The 21412-nt window shown below is 44.7% G+C and overlaps 1 long non-coding RNA gene across 2 annotated transcripts in view; it reads left to right on the plus strand.

Annotated features, from left to right (window-relative positions):
- Nucleotides 1-760: 760 nt before the first annotated feature.
- Nucleotides 761-21412, plus strand: part of LOC116750817 — a 34413-nt gene continuing 13761 nt past the window's right edge. For both annotated transcript variants that reach the window (XR_004349105.1, XR_004349106.1), the window contains exons 1-5: nt 761-4683; nt 9096-9262; nt 12303-12419; nt 13009-13127; nt 19043-19147. This is a non-coding gene — a long non-coding RNA (uncharacterized LOC116750817). The remainder of the gene's footprint in view (nt 4684-9095; nt 9263-12302; nt 12420-13008; nt 13128-19042; nt 19148-21412) is intronic.

Here is a 21412-nt window from a genome sequence, read left to right on the forward strand (position 1 = left end):
TTAGGAAGGTGAAGGGACATGCCTCGGGGGGTGGGGAGTGGAAGCAGCCAGGTCCTGAGAGAGGGTTCCGATTTCTCCCAGACTTGGAGAGGGGAAGGGAGGGTCAGGGAACATGGAGAGGCAGAGGTATGGTAGTTAGTAGATGCAAAGTCTGTGGCCAGTGGGGCGGAGAGCTGTGAGGGCCTCTCTGAACTTCAGGAGTGCCCAAAAGCCTGTGAGGACTGCGGTCAGCTGTGGCTTCCTGTAGCCCCCAGGAGCAATGGTAAAGGAGGAAGCCACCAGGGCCCAAGAGCCTCCTGGCCTCCTTCCCACCCCCGCCATTGTTTAGCACCACATAAGCCCGGTTTCTTGTAGGATCGCAGGATTAAGAGAGGGAACACCCTAATAATTTGGAGGCTAAATTATTTTATTGAAGTATAGTTGACTTACAATGTTGTATAGATTCAGGTGTACAGAAAAGTGATTCAGTTATATATATATATTTTTTCAGATTATTTTCCATTATAGGTTATTACAGGATATCGAATATTGTTCCCTGTGCTATACAGTAAATCCTTGTTGCTTATCTATTTTATGGATGGTAGTTTGTATCTGTTACTCGCATACTCCTAATTTGTCCGTCCCCTGCCCCTCCTCTCCCCTTTGGTAACCCTAAGTTTGTTTTTTATATCTGTGAGTCTGTTTTGTAAATAGATTCATTTCATTTGTATTATTTTCAGATTCTACATATAAGTGATACATTATAATATTTGTCTTTCTCTGTCTGACTTCACTTAGTATGACAATCTCTAGGTCCATCCATGTTGCTGCAAATGGCAGTATTTCATTCTTTTTTATGGCTGAGTGTGTGTGTGTGTGTATCCCACATCTTCGTATATATATGCCACTTCTGTTGATAAGCATATTTGGGTTGCTTCCATGTCTTGGCTATTGTAAACAGTGCTGCGTGACACTGGGGTGCATGTATCTTTTTGAATTAGAGTTTTCATCTTTTCCAGATATATGCCCAGGAGTGAGACTGATATTTTTAGTGTTTCAAGGAACCTCCATACTGTTCTCCATAGTGGCTGCACCAATTTACATTCCCACCAACAGCGTAGGAGGCTAAATTTTATTTTGGAGAAATAGAGGAATGTGACGTTCCTTGAATTTGACGTTGTGGCCTAAACTTCAGGGCTGACGGTATGGGAATGTACCCTGTGCAGTCACCCAGAGCCTCACACTTAGAAGAGCCTTGCACTTGGTTTAATGCTCTGCCGTCGCCATCTTGAAACAATTTCTGAACAAGGAGCCCCACGTTGTCATTTTATAGTCATGTATGAATTAGTAGCCAGTCTTGCAAAAATACATGCCTGCTGCCTCCCCACTTAGCAGAAGTTTTCAAATCTTACAACTTGAGCAGAAATCCTCACTGAAGGCTGGAGCAATTAAAGAGGACACTAGGGCTTCCCTGGTGGCGCAGTGGTTGGGAGTCCACCTGCCGATGCAGGGGACACGGGTTCGTGCTCCGGTCCGGGAAGATCCCACATGCCGCGGAGCGGCTGGGCCCGTAAGCCATGGCCGCAGAGCCTGCGCGTCCGGAGCCTGTGCTCCACAGCGGGAGAGGCCACAGCAGTGAGAGGCCCGCGTACCGCAAAAAAATAAAAACAGGACACTAACCACAGGTCAGCCCCGCTGTACACTGCATGCACCGTACCCACCTCGTGTTTGTTTGCGCCGTTATATTTCTATAAGCAATGCTCGTTCACCAAATGGTCGCTACACACGTCTAAAACAGAGCTAAATATAAACTTAATATGTATTATTATAAAACTAAATGTGAAAACCATGGTGGTGCATAGAAAGGAAGCTGGGATGAAAGTGAAGCTGGCGAGGGGTGGGGGCACTTTTGGGTTATTTCAGTGGAGCGGGGTTGAAAGTGCCAGGGAAGCCTGAATGGTAACACGTGTGTCCCAAGCGTCCCGGCTTGCTCCCAGTGTAAGCGCTCACCTAGTGCTGACAGTTTGGAGCATTTCTCCCTTGCAGAGTTCCCTCTTGTTCCTTGGTCTTTGATTTCCACAGATCTTCAGAAGTTACACATCAATGTGGAGTCTTTGTATATATTTGGAACTGAATAATCCGCTGTTGAAGTCGTCAGATCCTGATGTTTACGATGTCTCTGCAGTTGGTTCCCTGGCCCTTGGGGGCGTACATGACTTTTTTATGGGGTGAGGACACTTTTCCCGCAAGGTTCTGGAATTCATGCTGCTCCCGCCTGAGGCTTCCAGAAGCCCCTGCAGTTACCTGAGCGTATGTAGGTGCTGGACCGAAATGCCCCCAGGGGTGAGGGGTTTGGGGCGATGGGTGTGACCAGGAGCTAGGGGACCGGGCGCAGTGTCCCTCTGACACAGACTCCTCTACCTACGTCTCCCCTCACTCACCCTCCCCCCCTACAGTCTGCTTGCCCTGTAATTAACACAGACACTGCTGCCTCTGTTTTCTTACAGGTAGCGTTAATCATTCACCAAGTATGTATTCAGGTACACACCAAAGTGCTCAGAGGTGGGAAATGTCGTTAGTGCCTCCAGGCTAGATTTTATTAAGTGCTTTCAGTGTTCTGGGCACTGCTCTAAGCATCTCTCATGGGTGGTTCTGTTTAACCCTCAAAACTACCTAATGAAGCAGGCACTCTTATTATCTCCTTTTAACATGAGAAAAATGAGACCCTGAGACACCAAAGAAATTGATGCAAGCTAGCAAGTGTTGGAGCCAGAAATCGAAACCCAGCTGAGCCCACCAATTCGATCCCACACATGCTACCGGCCAAGCAGGTAGAAAGAGGAAGCTAATTATAACAAAACCCCCAGAGCAAGGGTGCGAGCTGACACCCACTGAGAAATTTGGGGTGTTTGGGCATGAGTGAGGTCAGAAGGCAGCAGCCTCTTTGGAGTGATGGTAACACCAAGCACGAGAGAAGCGCTGGCCCCCTTGGACTCCCAGGCAGTGACCTGATAAGGATGTGGCCCCCTGTGGGGACCAAGCCAGGCCAGGGACACAGGTGAGCAGTCAGTGAAGAGGAGCCATTCTCGGCACTGCCCATTGCAGGTTACTCTGATTGTCTTCTAGTCCAGTCCACCCAAGGGCTCTGGGGCAGCCTCTTCAGGAGAACGTGATATCACCTGAAAGAAAGAGCAGGTTCAGTGAAAGACCTGGTCCACCAGAAGCTTGAGGGAAACTGAGAGGAGAGCTTCGTTCTGCTTTGTGCCCCAATGATGGAGTGGAAGGCAGGTGGGAGGTCTTTGCTCCAGGTAATAGGAACAGCTGTCAGAGCTAAACAGAGGCGTGGTCCCATCCAGTGGAAGAGGGGGAGGATCAGGGTGAACCTCACGGAACTGCCATTGAGGTAGGTCAAAAACAGAAGAGTATTGACAATTTCACTTGTTAGTTCTAATTCAGCTCAGCCGCCAGCAGAGCGTCAGCTGTGGCTGAGAAGAGGGTATATTAACATAGTGGATAGGTAAGTGCAGGGAGCGGGGAGAAGCCAGCGTGGGGGAGGGCAGAGGTCAGATAAGGCCTGAGATATTCAAGAGAGCCCTTGAGCCCAGAGAAAGGAGCTTGCTGTGGCCGAAACATTTCCCCGCGCGGGAGCTGGAGGACAAGACCAGCGTCCTATGAATATCATCCGAATCCTGTTCTGAGCTGACCTGACCTGGGGATGAGCATTACGCGACACACAGGTAGAGGTGGCCAAGCTGGCCGTGTCAGTTGAGTGTCACCAGTCCCCATGGGCTGGGTGACCAGGGGAGGCTTCTTGGAGGAGGTGCACCTTGAGCTAATTTTTTTCAAGGACGGGTGGGAATTAAAAGAGTTGCAGAGAAAAGAAGAAGGTGAGAGCTGGAGAAATCTATTATACAATTCTACAGGTATTTTAAAACAGAGAAAGTCACAAAATGGTACGGATACAATGATTTTTTTTTGTTGTTAAAAACATGTATGAGTATATACATCTGCATGCAGACACTCATATCTATACATAGAATGATATATGGAAGTATGTTTATTAAAATGTTAACTATGTCGTCATTCCTGGGCATTACTTTCTTCTTTGTGCTGATCTGTATTTTCTAATTGTTCTGCAGTCAGCTGGTATTGCTTGGAAAACATGTTTTAGAGGGTAAAGAATATAGGCTGCCTGAAGTCCTGACAGTGTGTAGACGCTCCGTGAGAGGAAGCTGCTACCTGAATGTGAGTTAGAATTCTTCGCAGGTGTTACTGAGGTAGTGAATGCCACAGGATTCCCACGGCTCCTAGGATACCTAACAGAACGGTTTATGAGTGCCCACTCCGTAGGTTTAATTCGATCTCCACAACTTGCTAGTTAGTAAAATGGAATAACGATAGTACCTACTTCTGAGGCTCTTTTTGAGCACTCGGAGAATGTTACTATTGGCTTCTCTGTCTCTGTCACTCTCCCTCTTTTATACACACGCACTCTGACTTGAACACTGCTCTCAACCATCCACATGAAGATAGTGTAGACTGATAGTGTAGATTTCTCAGACTTTAATAGGCACATAAACAACCTGGGGACCTTGTTAAAATGCAGGTTCTACCTCAGGAGGGCTGAGCTGGAGCCTGAGACTCTTAACAAGCTCCAGGTGATGTCCCGCTGCTGATCCGTGGACCACACTTTGCGAAGTGAAGGTGAGAATGAGTTCATGTCCTTTGAGGACATCCTGGAACAAAATGTACTTCAGCGTATTCAGGTATTACCTGTCACACGGATTCCCATCTCTCTTGGGCAAGTATTACGTCACCCTGTTCCTCAGGAAACAGAAACACCTACTTCTATGTGTAAGACTCTGTGCTGGATTCTGGGACATCAAGGTCTCTGTTGTAAGGCAGGGCCCCTGCCTTCAGGAGCTTATATTCAACACCTAAACATAAAAATCTAGGCAGCCAATAAAAGAACCTATTCTGGGTGCCAAAGGAGGGCTACAGACAGTGAATGAGAGTGAGACTCCGGGGTCTATTCTAAATTCTGTAGAGAATTTAAGTCCAAATACTTCCTTTGAAATGTTGAGGAGTAGCAAATGCTCCAGATGCAGGGCTTCATTAATAAGTCTTAACTTTTTTTAAAGGAGATGTTGGGGGTAGGAGTTTATTAATTAATTTATTTATTTTTGCTGTGTTGGGCCTTTGTTTCTGTGCGAGGGCTTTCTCTAGTTGTGGCAAGCGGGGGCCACTCTTCATCGCGGTGCGCGGGCCTCTCACTATCGCAGCCTCTCGTTGCGGAGCACAGGCTCCAGACGCATGGGCCTACTTGCCCCGCGGTATGTGGGATCCTCCCAGACCAGGGCTCGAACCCGTGTCCCCTGCATTAGCAGGCAGATTCTCAACCACTGCGCCACCAGGGAAGCCTTAAGCCTTAACTTTTAATGTGAAAGTCACGTCTCTGTGTATAAATATATGCTCCCGGGACTTCCCTGGTGGCACAGTGGTTAAGAGTCCGCATGCCCATGCAGGGGACACGGGTTCGAGCCCTCGTCCAGGAAGGTCCCACACGTCACGGAGCAACTAAGCCCGTGTGCCACAACTACTGAGCCTGTGCTCTAGAGCCTGTGAGCCACAACTACTGAGCCCACGTGCCACAACTACTGAAGCCCATGCACCTGAAGCCCATTCTCTGCAACAAGAGAAGCCACTGCAATAAGAAGCCCGAGCACCACAATGAAGAATAGCCCCCGCTCGCCACAACTAGAGAGAGCCCGTGTGCAGCAATGAAGACCCAATGCAGCCAAAAATAAAATATAAATAAATAAATTTATTTAAAAAAACAACAACAAAAAATAAATATATGCTCCTATGGGATTTGTGAAGTTGTGGCGTATTGTTTTTGTAGCAGCCACCCTTCCTCATTCCTCATTAGTGGGGTAAACAGGGGTGGAGATACAGAAGTCATCTGGAACATAAATACACAGGCTGGCAGCCACACCGCTCCATTGTATCCATTGTTTAAGGAACACGTTTGTCTCATTCAGCTGCATCTTGTGGGGCTTTCAGCTTCTGCTTTATTCCATTTGAAAATTATTCGCTATCGAAACAGTGATGTCAAATTGGTGTAGGTGGGGCTTAGGGCCATAAATAAACACAAAATAGTTCAATACAGGGGAAACGAGTTATTATTAAGTCTAGGAGTTGTCCGTTTGTGCAGGTCACCCCTCCCAAGCCCTGTGTTTTGGGCAGAGCAGTCTGCCAGGCTTGAGGGGGGGCACTGGCTTACCTTGGAGAAAGTGTCATTTTATTTTATTTTTATTATTATTATTATTTGCGGTACGTGGGCCTCTCACTGCTGTGGCCTCTCCCGCCGCGGAGCACAGGCTCTGGACGTGCAGGCTCATCGGCCACGGCCCACGGGCCCAGCTGCTCTGCAGCATGTGGGATCTTCCTGGACCGGGGCACGAACCTGTGTCCCCTGCATCGGCAGGCGGACTCTCAACCACTGTGCCACCAGGGAAGCCCCTATTTTTTATTATGTTTTAATTGAAGTATAGTTAATTTACAGTGTTATATTAGTTTCTGGTGTACAGCAAAGTGGTTAAGTTATACGTATATACAATATTCTTTTTCATGTTCTTTTCCATTATAGGTTGTTACAAGATATTGAATATAATTCCCTGTGCTATATGGTAGGACTTTGTTGTTTATCTATTTTTTATATTAGTTTGTATCTGCTAGTCCCAAACTCCTAATTCATACCTCCACCCTTTCCCCTTTGGTAGCCCTAAGTTTGTTTTCTGTCTGTGTGTCTGTTTCTGTTTTGTAAATAAGTTCATTAGTATTATTTTTTGGATTCCACATGTAAGTGATATCATATGGTATTTGTCTTTCTCTGTCTGACTTACTTCACTTAGTGTGATCATCTCTAGGTCTGAGAAAGTGTCCATTTTGAATAGCACAATGTCTTAGAATACAGAAGCCCTGCTGAAACAGGACGTGGTCTGCCCACAGAAGCAGTGGGGAAGAAGAGAGAGGGGACCTAATGGGGCACATTGACAATGTGATCAAATGTTAGAATATTTTCTTGAGTGGTTATTTCCCTAGGAAGCAAGATCAGGAATTTCTATCAGGTGGCAACACTTTGGAATGGAAACTCCTGGAAAACAGGGCTCCCTGGGGAAGCTTGGAGTTGAGCAGAACTGAAGCTGGCAGGAACTGCCATGGGAAGCCATGGGGCCCAGAGAGACCCTCCAGACCTGGCCCACGGGGAGGAGGGGGGATGTAAACAAGATTGCCCAGCAATATCAGCTCTTTTTTATCAGGTGCTAATTATGTTCCAGGCATTATATCCTTTGATTCTCCCAATAAACCTTATGACCTGGATAGTAATGTTGCTTCCATTCCCAAAGATGTGGAAATTGAAACTTAGCAGGGCCAAGAACTTGCCAAAGGTCATAAGAGGATAATGGAGAGAGATGAGCCTGTTCTGGCTCCAGAACCGGCTTTACTAAACACCATTCTATGTCCTTAAAGAAGAAGACTGAGCCACAACCTTAGAGGTTGAATGTAATCTGCCAGAAGTGTTTGCTTTCCCTAGACCCATGAAACTCACACCATGGTCGGGACAGAGCACCCATCAAATCAGGGCCCAGGGAGACCTAGAGGGTCACCAGCCTCCATCTGCTGGTTTTCACCTGGTGAAGGCAGTGAAATCGTAGCCCCGGAGCTGTGCCCGGACACCACTGCACCATTCACAGGGTTCCTACCAGGGCTCCAGGCCCATGCTGAGCCTCAGGGCAACATTAAGAGGCCCAGACTACCCCCTGGACAGATAAAGGGGACAGAGGTGTGATAGTTTCGGGGGCGTACTCAGAGTCACTCAGCCTGTAAGGGGCCAAGCCTTTGGCTACAGAAGTCGGCCCTTGACCGCTGTGCTCCGCTGTGTGCAGGCCAGAGGCCTGGCGACTGCAGGTGAGCATGAGAGCCACCCGAGGACCAGGACTGCGATCCGGACAGTGTTGGAGGCCCCTTTGACTATTGCCTTTGAAAAGGCTGAGGGCAGACTGAGGCCAGAAGAACCCTCAGCCAAATTTGCAACTGTTTCACCACACATGTTCCAAACAACCTAATCAAAAAATGGGCAGAAGACCTAAAAAGACATTTCTCCAAAGAAGACATACAGATGGCCAACAGGCGCATGAAAAGATGCTCAACACTGCTAATTATTAGAGATGCAAATCAAAACTACAATGAGGTATCACCTCATACCAGTCAGAATGGCCATCATCAAAAGGTCTACAAATAATAAATGCTGGAGAGAGTGTGGAGAAAGGGGAACCATCCTACACTGTTGGTGGGAATGTAAACTGGCGCAGCCATTACGGAGGATAGTTTGGAGGTTCCTCAAAAAACTAAAAATAGGGCTTCCCTGGTGGCGCAGTGGTTGAGAGTCCGCCTGCCGATGCAGGGGACACGGGTTCGTGCCCCGGTCCGGGAAGATCCCACATGCCGCGGAGCGGCTGGGCCCGTGAGCCATGGCCGCTGAGCCTGCGCGTCCAGAGCCTGTGCTCCGCCACGGGAGAGGCCACAACAGTGAGAGGCCCGCGTACCGCAAAAAAAAAAAAAAAAGATAAAAGACAAGGTCCTACTGTGTAGCACAGGGGACTATATTCAATATCTTATAATAGCCTATAATGGAAAAGAATCTGAAAAAGAATATATATACATAAAACTGAAAAAAAACCCTGAGCCACTTTGCTGTACACCAGAAACTAACACCTAACACAACACCATAAATCAACTATACTTCAATAAAATAAATGAATAACCACACATGTTCTATTCTTCTCCGGGGCCATCATTTCCCTCTCAGCACCCAGAGCCTTCATTCTGACCTGTGGCCTCCCAGCGGGGTTTGCCGCTGCACCATTCACCTGTGCACGTGTTGCACAAGTATCACTGAGGGATTCCCTTGTTCCAAACACTGAGACTTTGGTGGGGGGCTGGCAGGGCCCTTTGACCTGGAGTCCAGCTTGAGGGTGAAGTTTGGTGAGGATGAGGCTACATCATAAATGCTGATTTCTCCCTTAAGCTCTATCCTCTAAGTCTGCCCATAGGAATTGAAAACTCAGAGAAGAAGACCAAAAAAAAAAAAAAAAAAAATTCCCAGCAGAAACCGTAAATGGAAAACTGACCATCCAGTTCCAATGGCATCTGGATCTGCCAGAGAAAGGGGCTCGGACTCCACAAACTACGGCAGGGTCTTTACAAGGTGTGCAGCCCGGTAAGGATGGTGGGTATGGAAAAAGTGCTTTGCAAACTCTGAAGTGACACTTGAGTGTGGGTTGCTGTTTTAATGAAATAAAATACATGTCTTAGAAAATAAAATATCCAAGAAATGAGCTCAGGAACTGGGGCAAACTAAAAGTGAAATTTGCAATCGTATAAGCCACTCAGGGACCACAAATCATACAGTGCCTTAATTTTTCACCCTAGTCACAAGTTGCTGGTTTGAGGCCCAATTTCTAGATTCCCTTTTGAGTTCTTCCTTTCCAGAAGGCATACTCGTCTCCCTACTGTCCTCTGCCTCTCTTCTTCTCCACCGCCACCCAGGGCTGTGACATATGTCTGTGCAGTTTGTCCCCAGCACAGCTGCAGCAGGGGCTACTCACATCGAAGTCTACATGAGCCAGACCATTGATGCTTTTTTTTTTATAACATTTTTTTGTAGTATAATTGCTTTACAATTGTGTGTTAGTTTCTGCTTTATAACAAAGTGAATCAATTATTCATATACTCTGTATATGATATACTCTGTAGATACCCATATCTCTTCCCTCTTGTGTCTCCCTCCCTCCCACCCTCCCACCCTTCTAGCTGGTCACAAAGCACTGAGCTGACCTCCCTGTGCTACGTGGCTGCTTCCTACTAACTATTTTACGTTTGGTAGTGTGTATATGTCCATGCCACTCTCTCACTTTGTCCCAGCTCACCCTTCCCCCTCCCCGTATCCTCAAGTCCATTCTCTAGTAGGTCTGTGTCTTTATTCCTGTCTTGCCCTAGGTTCTTCATGATCTTTTTTTTTTTGGATTCCATATATATGTGTTAGCATACGGTATTTGTTTTTCTCTTTCTGACTTACTTCACTCTGTATGACAGACTCTAGGTCCATCCATTTCATTACAAATAACTCAATTTCGTTTCTTTTTGTGGCTGAGTAATATTCCATTGTATATATGTGCCACATCTTTATCCATTCATCTGTTGAAGGACACTTAGGTTGCTTCCATGTCCTGGCTATTGTAAATAGAGCTGCAACGAACATTTTGGTACATGACTCTTTATGAATTATGGTTTTCTCAGGGTATATGCCCAGTAGTGGAATTGCTGGGTTGTATGGTAGTTCTATTTTTAGTTTTTTAAGGAACCTCCATACTGTTCTCCATAGCGGCTATATCAATTTACATTCCCACCAACAGTGCAAGAGGGTTCCCTTTCCTCCACACCCTCTCCAGCATTTATTGTTTGCAAGTTTTTTGATGATGTCCATTCTGACTGGTGTGAGGTGACACCTCATTGTAGTTTTGATTTGCATTTCTCTAATGATTAGTGATGTTGAGCATCCTTTCATGTGTTTCTTGGCAGTCCGTATATCTTCTTTGGAGAAATGTCTATTTAGGTCTTCTGCCCATTTTTGGATTGGGTTGTTTGTTTTTTTGATATTGAGCTGCATGAGCTGCTTGTAAATTTTAGAGATTAATCCTTTGTCAGTTGCTTCATTTGCAAATATTTTCTCCCATTCTGAGGGTAGACCATTGATTCTTAAACCCGGCTGCACACTGGAATCGCTTGGGGGAATTTAAACATTATTAATGTCTTGGTCACTCCTCCAGAGAGTCTGATTTAATTGGTTTGAAGTACAATCTGGGCACTGAGATTTTTTAAACTTCTCAGGTAATTCTAGTATGCAACCATGTTTGAGAACCACTGAATTAGACTATGCTGAGAATGGCATCCCCTGGGGATGTGGGGTATACAACCTGCTAGCCCTTCAGCTTGGCTCTGCTCGCCCCTATATGTGATCTTCAATGACCTGAACTCGCTAGTGGGAGAGATCACAGACTAAATACACACTTTTCTGAGTCTTGTTTTCCCTAGGGCTGGGATTGAGGTTAAGGAGAGCACAGGTACTTATCTCTGAGCCTTTGAAGGCTCTCTTAACACTTCCTGCATCCTTCTGAGGGATGAGGGAGAGGCAGGGGTCTAATCCCACTGAAAACTGGGAATTTTTCAAGCCTGGTTTTGGAGGCTACCCAACTCCGGTGCTCTGCCCAGGGTGAGCATGCTGTTTTGATCGCCTGGCTGAGAGAGTGATTTAGGCCCTCGGAAGAATCTGGCTTATTTCCCCTGGTACCTAGGTCATTCCGTGATTATAAATCAGCCACTGTTAGCAGCTGCATTTCCCTCTCCCAGGCCGCAAGGGAACTGTGCAGTTTTTACTGAATTAGCAACTTAATTGCAATAAATATAGCTCTAATGCCCCAAAGAAGTTATGGCAGCTCCCAAAGGTGTCTGGCTTCCCACACTCCCCCTACCCCAACCTCCTCTCCAAACTCAGGGAGCAAGTTAAACTCTGAGCAATTTGAACTTACTAAATCACAGCTTCTGGAATGAACTCACTTTGTTTTGCATATGTCAATATCATCAGATCCTGCCATCTGAATTTAATGTCACCATTTCCCATAACAACTAACATCCTTCAAATGGGACGAAGAGGCTGACCAAAAATCCCACAAAAACCCAGAGAAATGAGACAAATATGTGATACAAGCAAATCTGTTGACTCACGGTTCGGTCAAAAGCTCGCCTGTTTTACAGCGTAGATGCTCTGTAACTCACTGATGCTCCCCCCACCACGAGCACATCTGTCATTCTAAAATTACAAGTTGAACTTCGTTGGCTGAAACCTTGCATCTGGCGTGTGTATTTATACTTGGCATTTCAGAGTTAATATTTTTGGTTCAGCAGAGGGATTTAAAACAAACATTTTCTGAAAAGTTCCAAATTCTTGAGCAGATATTTGAATCCGACTAAAGTGAATGAGAGAGAGAGAGAGAGAGAGAGAGAGAGAGAGAGGGAGAGAGAGAGAACCAAGTATGAAAGAGGCTGCTAGTGGCTTACCCAATATCTGTTCTACTCTTTTTTATATAGTCAACAGTACATCCTCCAATTTCATCCTTTCTTCCAATGGTGTCCTTTTTTTTTTCTACTCTTTTCCCTTTGTAATTTAACAACAGTAATTTCTAAAAATTTACATTTCCCAGATGTCTTTGCAGCTTGGTATGGCCACAGGATCAAATTCTGGTCAAAGAGGTAGAAGTGGAAGTATGACATGGAACTTCCAGAAAGGATTTCTTGAAAGGAATCAAATCAGGTGAGAGGTGTGTCCTTTTTTTTCTTTTCTTTTTCTCCTACCTTCTAGAATGTAGACATAACGCTGGAGCTTCAGTAGCCATCATGGACCATGAGATGACTTGGAGGAGGAAAGCCAGGTGCTAAATTTGGGTGGCGGAAAAAGAGGCCACTGATGACAGAGGGATCAGCCTTGTATTGATACTATCTACCTCCGGATTTTTTATATGTGAGAGAGAAATAAACTTATCTTGTTTAAGTTAAAGTTATTTGGGGTTTTTATTTATACAAAAACAAATCTGATCCTACATGATAGATGAGGATAGGGTAAAGTTAATAGAAAAGTCATTTCTTGTACTATGTCAGCACACTTTGGCCCATGTTAGTCCATCTGCTAGAGTGAGCAGCATGACTTGAGGACATGGACATAACTATGTCTTGTGCTCAGCAAGGTTAAGCCACGTGCCTCAAGTCACCCAGCCAATAAGCAACAGAGGCAGTATTCTAACTCAGCCTATGCGTTTACTTAAAACTGCTGTCCCTGTCAGTGCAGCATGAGTCAATAACTACAGCTCTGTAGAATGTGCAGTTTTTAATCAACAATATTATTATGTTCAGTCCTTAGCAGGCTGTGCAGTGGTCAGATCCGGCCTGAATCCATTCCGCACCCAAGGAGCTTGGGAGAGATTTGCTTACCCCAAAGATGCTCCCCTTCTGGAATCTACTGGACTTTGCAAGTAAGGCTTCTGTGTGTCTCTCCTTTATCCAGCCCCCACCTGTGATGCCCCCACATAAATGGTAATAGATTCTGTATAACAGGAGAGAAGAGACTGCTGAGGGTCCATAGAAAGTTGCCTTTGCTTAGAGGATTTAAGTCACAGGTGGTTCCATGGACAAGGTTTGATGACCTCCTACAACTAGACTTTCAAATCCAGGCAGTTACTAACAATATTGACAATGTAGCGTGAGAGAGCCCTCAACAACTGACGTGGCTAATCGGGGATGTGAGATGTGTTAACCCATCAAAATTAAGGAGAGGGAAGTCTTTCGGTTTATTTGGGCCATTCTGGTTCAGTGAGTGTAGTGACAATGAAATTTATTCAAGAGAACTTTAAGTCACGCCCTGGAAATACCAATTAAGTGACAAGCCATCTGCTTTTCTCTCCATACCCAGAATAGTCTGTTATCCTAGTGTAGGGCCTGCAGCAGAGCTGTGAGGGCAGTGCTAGGTCCTGGAGTGAGGCGATGTCCTCCACGGACCACAAGGGCTCTGAGCGCAGGAGTACCCAGTGCCTGCTTCACTGCCTGCCAATGAGATGGGCTTCCTAAATGTTTGTAGCTCAAAGAGTTGAATGAACTTTTTTTTTAAACACCTTTATTGGAGTATCATTGCTTTACAGTGTGAATGAATTTCTGAGTGCCTATAATACTAACCCTGAATAATGCTTTTCCAACATCACACCTTAAGACAGTGGTTGACATGGGAATAAAACCCAATCTTAGAAATACCTATGAAATAATTAGATAATCCACATAAAATAGGTCCTTTGTAGCTGGTCTTAGCACATTGCCACACTTAAAAGGAGCAGAATTAGGTTCCACTATGTGGAACAGACAGACCAAAATAATACTGACTTAAACAAGATTTCAAAGTTTATTTCTCTCTCTCAAAAAGTTCTCTTAGAAGAACTCTGACGTAGATAATCAGGCAGCATCATAGTCATTGGGGACCCAGCTTTCTTCGATCTTGCTGTTCCATCTTTGTAACAAGTAGTCTCCATCCTCAAGGTCACCTCGTGGTTCAAGGTAGCTGCTGAAGCTTCTGTGATCACATATAAGTCGTAGTCTTCAAGGAAGAAAAACAGAATGAGGAAAAAGCGAAAGTCAAAAAAGGAATTCCCCCAGCTGTTTTCTAAGCAGTCTTTGAGGAAGCCCCTTCCAAAAACGTCTCCTTACATCCAGTTAGCCAGAACTTAGTCATATGGCCAAACTTAGCTGCAAAGGAGGCTGGGAAGTGTAGTCTTTTGCTGGGCACGTTGCCACCTCTCCCTCTCCCCCCAGTAATATACGCCAGCAGTTCTTAACATTTTTGGTCTTGAAAACCCTTTATACCTGCAAAATTTACTGAGGAACCCAAAGAACTTTTGTTTATGGACTATCTACTAGTATTTACCATTTACTATATTAGAAATTAAAGCCAAAAAAGCATAAAATATTTGTTTATTCATTTAAAAATTATAATGCACATATCAAATCATCACATCATACACTTTAAATATCTTACAATTTTTTGTCAGTTATACCTCAATAAAGCTGGAAAATTAAAACAGCTCCAGGACATTCAAAAATATTAAAACATGAAAATTACAATTATAAACTCTTTCTGTATTAAATAGCATATTTTTCCAAAGGAAAAAAGAAAATGAGAAGTGATATTGTTTTCTATTTTTGCAAATTTGTTTATTATCTTACTTAACAGAAGACAGCCAGACTCTCATATCTCATATCTGCTTCTGCTTTGAATCTGTTGCCATGTGTTGTTTTGGTTGAACTGTATGAAGAGAATCTGGTCTCACACAGATGTGTAGTTGGAAAATACAGAAGTATTTTAAAAACTTTTCAGGTAATTGTGGATATTCCTCTTGGATACCAGACCAAAACCCAGGTGGTAAGTTCTGAAAGGCTAGTTGCAATGTGGCATCTGAAATTGTATCGACGAACATTTTGTACTCTGTTACATTAAAATCCATTGGTCCATCTTGTACACTGAGTTCATTTTTCCCACACATGATTTTGTAATATCATGTAGTGGTCATGTGGAAAATATTTGTTCACTGAGTTATACTGACCTTTCAAATGCTGACACATTTCATTATATAAATTTTTAGAAATTACGTTTTAAAATATCAATACCGATCTCAAAAGAAAAGTCCACTTTTGGAGAAGTTGTCAAGCTCACGATGACAAATAGAAGTTTTCAAAAATTCTAATTTTCACTTGAAAGGTTGAATGTTATCATTGGCAACAAATACTGTCAGTTATTTCCCTTGAAGTGACAGGCTCATTTTGTTCAGTTTTGAGAACGTCTGCCAAATGCACGAGTGAATAACTATGGTGCCTCCTGCCACAGGCCTTCGAGGACCACAGGGTAGGCTGGGAAGTCAGTTGGGATGTCACTTGAGCACAGGGACCAGAAAGGTGACCCCCAAGGATGAGCCCCCCCGCCATGGCCTCCAAAGGGCTCTAATGAGGTACAGACACACTCTAGCCTAAACCTGTCCTCTTTGAGCTTTGTAGACAGCACACAAAGCGATCTATTTGCCTTCTGAAAAATTCCAAGCATGCTTGTGTGGCTCCCGTTTAGGTTGTGGAGGGATCAGGGCGTCCTTCCTGGATGAGGTGGGACCAGACCAGCCCCACAGGCCCCGGAGGAGGAGCCCCTGACCAATTCCAGGACAGAAAGGAGCAGGGGGGGCTGCTGTAGCCACGATTCCCTCTCACACCCACTTGGGGTGGGGAGGGAGGGGAAGCATGCAGAGTTAATCCCTGGAGCTCCTTCTGATGAGGAATCCATTTACTTAGGTTGCTCTGTTTCACCTCTGAAGGTACAATGGTGGTGGCTCTTTGGTAAGTGAATGGCTGTCTGCTGTGAACAGTTTTTCAAGTGTGAAGGAGGAATCTGGGTTGAGACAAATCATCCAAGGAAGAACCATGTGGAATCAGATTCATGACTCTGTGCACTGCTGTTACACTGACGTTGGTCAGTGTTTTACCCCGTGGGCAGAGGACTTTAGCAACAACATGTATGTGTGAAAATTCTTTCACGTACACAGTGAAAACTCTGTTCTCTCCCCCAGAGACTTTGTGTGTGTGTGTCTATATAGAAGTGTTACTCATATTACATTGCCTTGTGTCCACATAGATGTATGTATACATGCCACATTTGTTTCTGTGTCTTGTGTGTGTTTACCTGTTACATGTATAAGCAGCAGTGACAATGAAAATCATTTATCCTTGGACTCAAGAAGATGAGGTTAACATTAAAAGCACATGGAGAGAGATCATTTCCTTTTCTTCCTGTATTCTAAAAATAATTTTATGAACAGGCAATATTATGAACATGATAAAAAAATTTATTAATTAGCATGAATTAAAGTGAAAAATAAGTCTCCCATCCTCTGCCCCAGACATGATTATTACCAGTTTTTAAGTCTTCTTCAAGAGATATTCTATATATTTAAAAAAGAGTATGCACACACATACCCCTTTTTAAAAAAAAATGTGTTCTTTTAAACTAATGGAAGGTTAAAACAGGAAAATCACATAGCTTCATTTCCAGCCCCTTGTGTGTAAGCACAGACTCCAGCACACATATTTGTGTCTATGATTTACACATGTGTAGGTTTTGTGCTGGAGGAAAAATTCTTTGTTATAAGGAAACTTCTGGAACCTAGAAAACTGACTTCCTTCCCAGTTCATCTGGTTATTAATCTTCCTAAAAGCGCAAGACAAATAAAATCCCCATATCTGAGACCTTTGTGGTATCCCAGAGGCAGGAGAGAATCATTCCCATGGAATTGTCTTCACTTTCTGATTTGTCATCAGTTCTTAGGAGCAATCCGGTAAGGGTTTATTTAGTACAGCTCTCTGTTGATTTTATAACCAACTGCTGACTGCTTGGGACATAAAACTCTTGATGATTTACAAGTAGTGAGTGGGAAAGAAATCCATAAATCACATTCAATAATAAGAAGGTGTAGGTGAACACACACACACACACACACACACACACACACACACACACACACACCTTCAAAGGAAGAGTTGTAGGCATGACCAGAAAATATATTCGTTTTTAATTTGAAAATTGAGAACTCATTGGTAAGAGGCCCACAGTCAATAACCTCAGAGAGTTTAACAGTACCAGGTGGTATTTTAATGTAGAGCAAGAGGTTTTATTTCGTAGAGAGAAGACGCTGGTTCCCACTTTTGAAATGTTCAAAGGAGTTTTTATGGTCTCTGGTAAAAAACTTTTTTTTTTTTTCCTAAAAACTTTCACCAACCAAGCCAGGAATACTGATGGTTATCAGTTTTCTGATATTATTGAAACTCTTGAAACTATTATGCAACAAATATTTCTCAAACACTCAAAGATTTTTTTAATGTAATTTTTTTCTAGGACTGTGCTTAGAAAAATCTCTAAAAGTAGAAAAAAATAAGTTTCTAATTCCAGGAGAGTCCTAGAGTTTCAGGGAACTGCCAGGGAAATATAAAGCAAAAAACCTTGAAAAACATTTTTTGGGGGAAAGTGAAATTTAATAAATATGATTCTGCTACCGTGAATAGTTTGCGAACTCTCTGCCTCCAAAATATAGTATAATATAGACAGAAATTAAGGATCCATTTATCCAAAAGCCAATCTCATTTGGATCCTGATTCAAACAAAACAAAGAGGTAAAAAATTAAGCAGAATAGAGAAAACTGAAGACATTGAATAATGACAAAATATTTGAAGACATTAAGGAGTTATTATAAATTTGGGGGGTGTAATAATGGTGTTGTATTTTTTGGAGTTTTTATCTTTTAAAGATACACAATGAAATGTTTTAGGATGAAATGACTTGATGGTTTGGATTTGCTTTTTAAAAATCCAGGTGGGGGATTATGGGTGGGAGGATAAAAGATATAAGATTGGCCATGAGTTGAGGGTGAGTAATGGCTACATAGGGTTTCATATACTATTCTCTCTAATCTTGTACATGTTTGAAATTTTACATAATGAGAAAAAAAAAAAAGAGCTAAGTTGAACTAGAGTGGTTGTTAGCTATTTGAAAAGTTCTTCGTTTATTCATTTCATATTTGTTATTCGCCAGGAACCAAGCATCCATAGAGGGCTTTGCGTGAGGCCCTTGGTGACTGTCAAGGGGTGTAAGCGGCAGTCTGCCTGCCTGCTTGTGACAGGCGGGGACACTACTGAGAGCTAGGCTGCCCGCCCCCTTCTCTCGGTTGGTAAGAAGGTGTCTATCCCACGACCACTGTGAGGCACTTCCGTTTTGGGGGAGAAACACCAGCCCCCTGGGGGTGTGGACCTTCAGCTCAGCCCCACACCACTGAGCCGATAGTAAACAAGGCCAAAGACGAACCCCAGAGGGCCGAAGCTGAAAACAGCCACCCAAGGCCAGCTTATCACAAACAAGTGTTTTGTTTTTACACTGTACACCCCACCCCCCAAAAAAGTGGGGGGAGCACTTAAAGGGCTGTTTTTGAGCAGAGCCACTTGCTGCATTTGAAACTTAGACCCGTGCCTGGTTCAGTGGAGCGAAAGGAAAAACGATTGCCATCCCTGCAGGATGCCTACCTCTCAGGGCCCTGCAGAGGGCGTGGCCAGACCCACACTGCAGGAGAGATCAGCCCGAGAGGAGAAAGAAGTCTAAGAGCTTTATGAAAGTTTCTTCCCTTTGGTGCCTGGGCCTCATTACCCAGGCTTGGAGGGTCCGTTCCTGTCCTATCAAGGTTGGCGGCGGTCATCAGTGCCTCCAGACCAGAGGCCCAACCCAAACTGGCTCCCGAGAGATGTGAACATTTAGTTCTTAAGACACCCATCCCCTTTGATTAACAAGACCTTTTTGGCTTTGTTCCGAATGATGTGTAGATTGCCAGAGCATGCCCAGCCATGGCACCCCGGTGAAGACTGAAGGTAGAGGAGAGGGATGTCTCCCGGTGCTCCGGTCACTGACATCTGGACTTTCCCAGCAAGGTCAGTATCACACCCTATGTGCCTCTGGGTCTTGCCCTAACCAGGAAGTGTTCAGAATCAGATCACAGCTCCCTCGTCATTAAAACTCTTCAATGACTTCCCAATTGCTCTGCAGACACATACTAAGATGTTTAACAAGGCCGACAATGGCCCATGGGTTCTGGCCTGGACACTGGACCTTTAAGCATGTGCCTAAAGCCAGGGCCACGTTCCACAGCAGGAATCTCAGGGTGGATGGCATAGCTGGGACCAGACAGACCCCAATTCACTCTCCCTAGATCACAGTCCTCCGTTCACCGCTGATAAGATACTGAGAGAGAGAATGAGAAAAGACAAATATCCAGAAAACAAACCTGAAGCTCTGCCAGAAGTGTGTCCTCGCTGGTCAAAGAGACCAGCGAAGACCTGGCGTCAGAGTCCAGGGGCCAGTTGGTGGGCTTCCCATTACGTTGGCCCCTGCAACCCCTAAGGAAAACAGAAAGAGAACATGGTGGGGTTGCTTCGAAGCCAGAGAGCTGGTGGATATAATTTCCCAGGTGCTGGAAGGCAGCTCTGTTTTTTCTGTTTTTTGCGGTTTTTTTTGCGGTACGCGGGCCTCTCACTGTTGTGGCCTCTCCTGTTGCGGGGCACAGGCTCCGGACGCGCAGGCTCAGCGGCCATGGCTCACGGGCCCAGCTGCTCCGCGGCATGTGGAATCTTCCCGGACCAGGGCACGAACCCGTGTCCCCTGCATTGGCAGGCGGACTCTCAACCACTGTGCCACCAGGGAAGCCCGGCAGCTCTGTTTGAAGGCTGTAGCAGCAGCAAAATAAAAAGGTTTACACAGCTGGCCCCTCCTCCTCCTCTTTGTCTAGTATCAGCTGCTGTTCCTTTAGCTCCTGGCACCGGCCTCAGAGGTCCAGGGAGTCCGATGTCATGGCTGTCCATGTAACGGTGCTCCCGAGGTTATACAGGACCGTGGTCCTGACTTCACTTTCCCAAGTCAGCTCTGTTGACCCTCCTGACTAGTCCAAATCCCTCTTATGGCTCCAGGACCCATCTTGGGTGTCAGGGCATAAGCGATCAGTAGCTGTCTCTCTCTCTCTAGACTAGCCGTAGCTGCTTTTCTGCGGGTTCAGTTTTTCAATGTTATAACCCTACTTGATGGCCCGGGTCCTGACACAGAGGACGTGCTCAATAAATAAGTGCTGAATTCCTATTTTCTGAGCCCCACCTCCCACCTTGAGCTGTCAGCTCTGGCGCACTGTCTCCAGAAGCATAAATTACCTCTGCGTTAGCACTTTGTCTGCCTTGGAACAGGGACAGTTGGTGCTGAATGACTGCAGCCTAGAGCTAAAAAGCCCCCAAGGCCACTTCCCTGCACATCGGACTCCAGGCATCACTGAGACAAAGTAGCTGTCCCACCGTCCCACCTTTCACACGTGGTTGTCCTTTCTTAACATCTCTTTCCCTTTTGAACTACCCTTGATGCTCATTGGTACCCAAATCCAGGAACATAAAGTTATGCAGTGGGTGAGGATGACGAGGGAGAGGGATGAGGGAGGCAGGTGTGTGGGCGTTGCCGGTGGGCATGCCACTGGTGGTGCTCAACTATGTCTCTGTCACCTAACGTCCTCCCTGAACTGATGGCCCTCAGCCAGGAGTCCAGTGTTTCATGAATATGCCGAGCAAAAAGCTATTTTCTGTTAACTGAGTCATATTTTTCAATCACCTGCTATCACTGAACATGAAAATGAATTCTCATACAAAGAGGTTTCGTCCCTAGTGAGAGAGTGGCATGGACATATATATTCATATACACACGACCAAATGTAAAATAGATAGCTAGTGGGAAGCAGCCGCATAGCACAGGGAGATCAGCTCGGTGCTTTGTGACCGCCTAGAGGGGTGGGATAGGGAGGGTGGGAGGGAGACGCAAGAGGGAGGGGATATGGGGATATATGTATATGTATAACTGATTCACTTTGTTTTACAGCAGAAACTAACATACCATTGTAAAGCAATTTTACTCCAATAAAGATGTTAAAAAAATTGAAGTACAATATAGATCCAAAAAGCAAAGTAGCAATGACCATTAAAGGAGAGTGTGTTACAGTCTTGTAAATCAACTACACCCCAATATAAAATAAAAATTAAATTAAAAAAGAGATTTCGCCCCTAAGATATAATACAAATCACAATAATAATATACCAAGCTTATTTTAATCATATACTTGGAAAACTAGATACTTCTGATAAAGATTAGTAAAAATCACTCCATATATG

The sequence above is a fragment of the Phocoena sinus genome, chromosome 3 (genome assembly GCF_008692025.1).
Source record: "Phocoena sinus isolate mPhoSin1 chromosome 3, mPhoSin1.pri, whole genome shotgun sequence".
NCBI classification, from domain to species: domain Eukaryota; kingdom Metazoa; phylum Chordata; class Mammalia; order Artiodactyla; family Phocoenidae; genus Phocoena; species Phocoena sinus.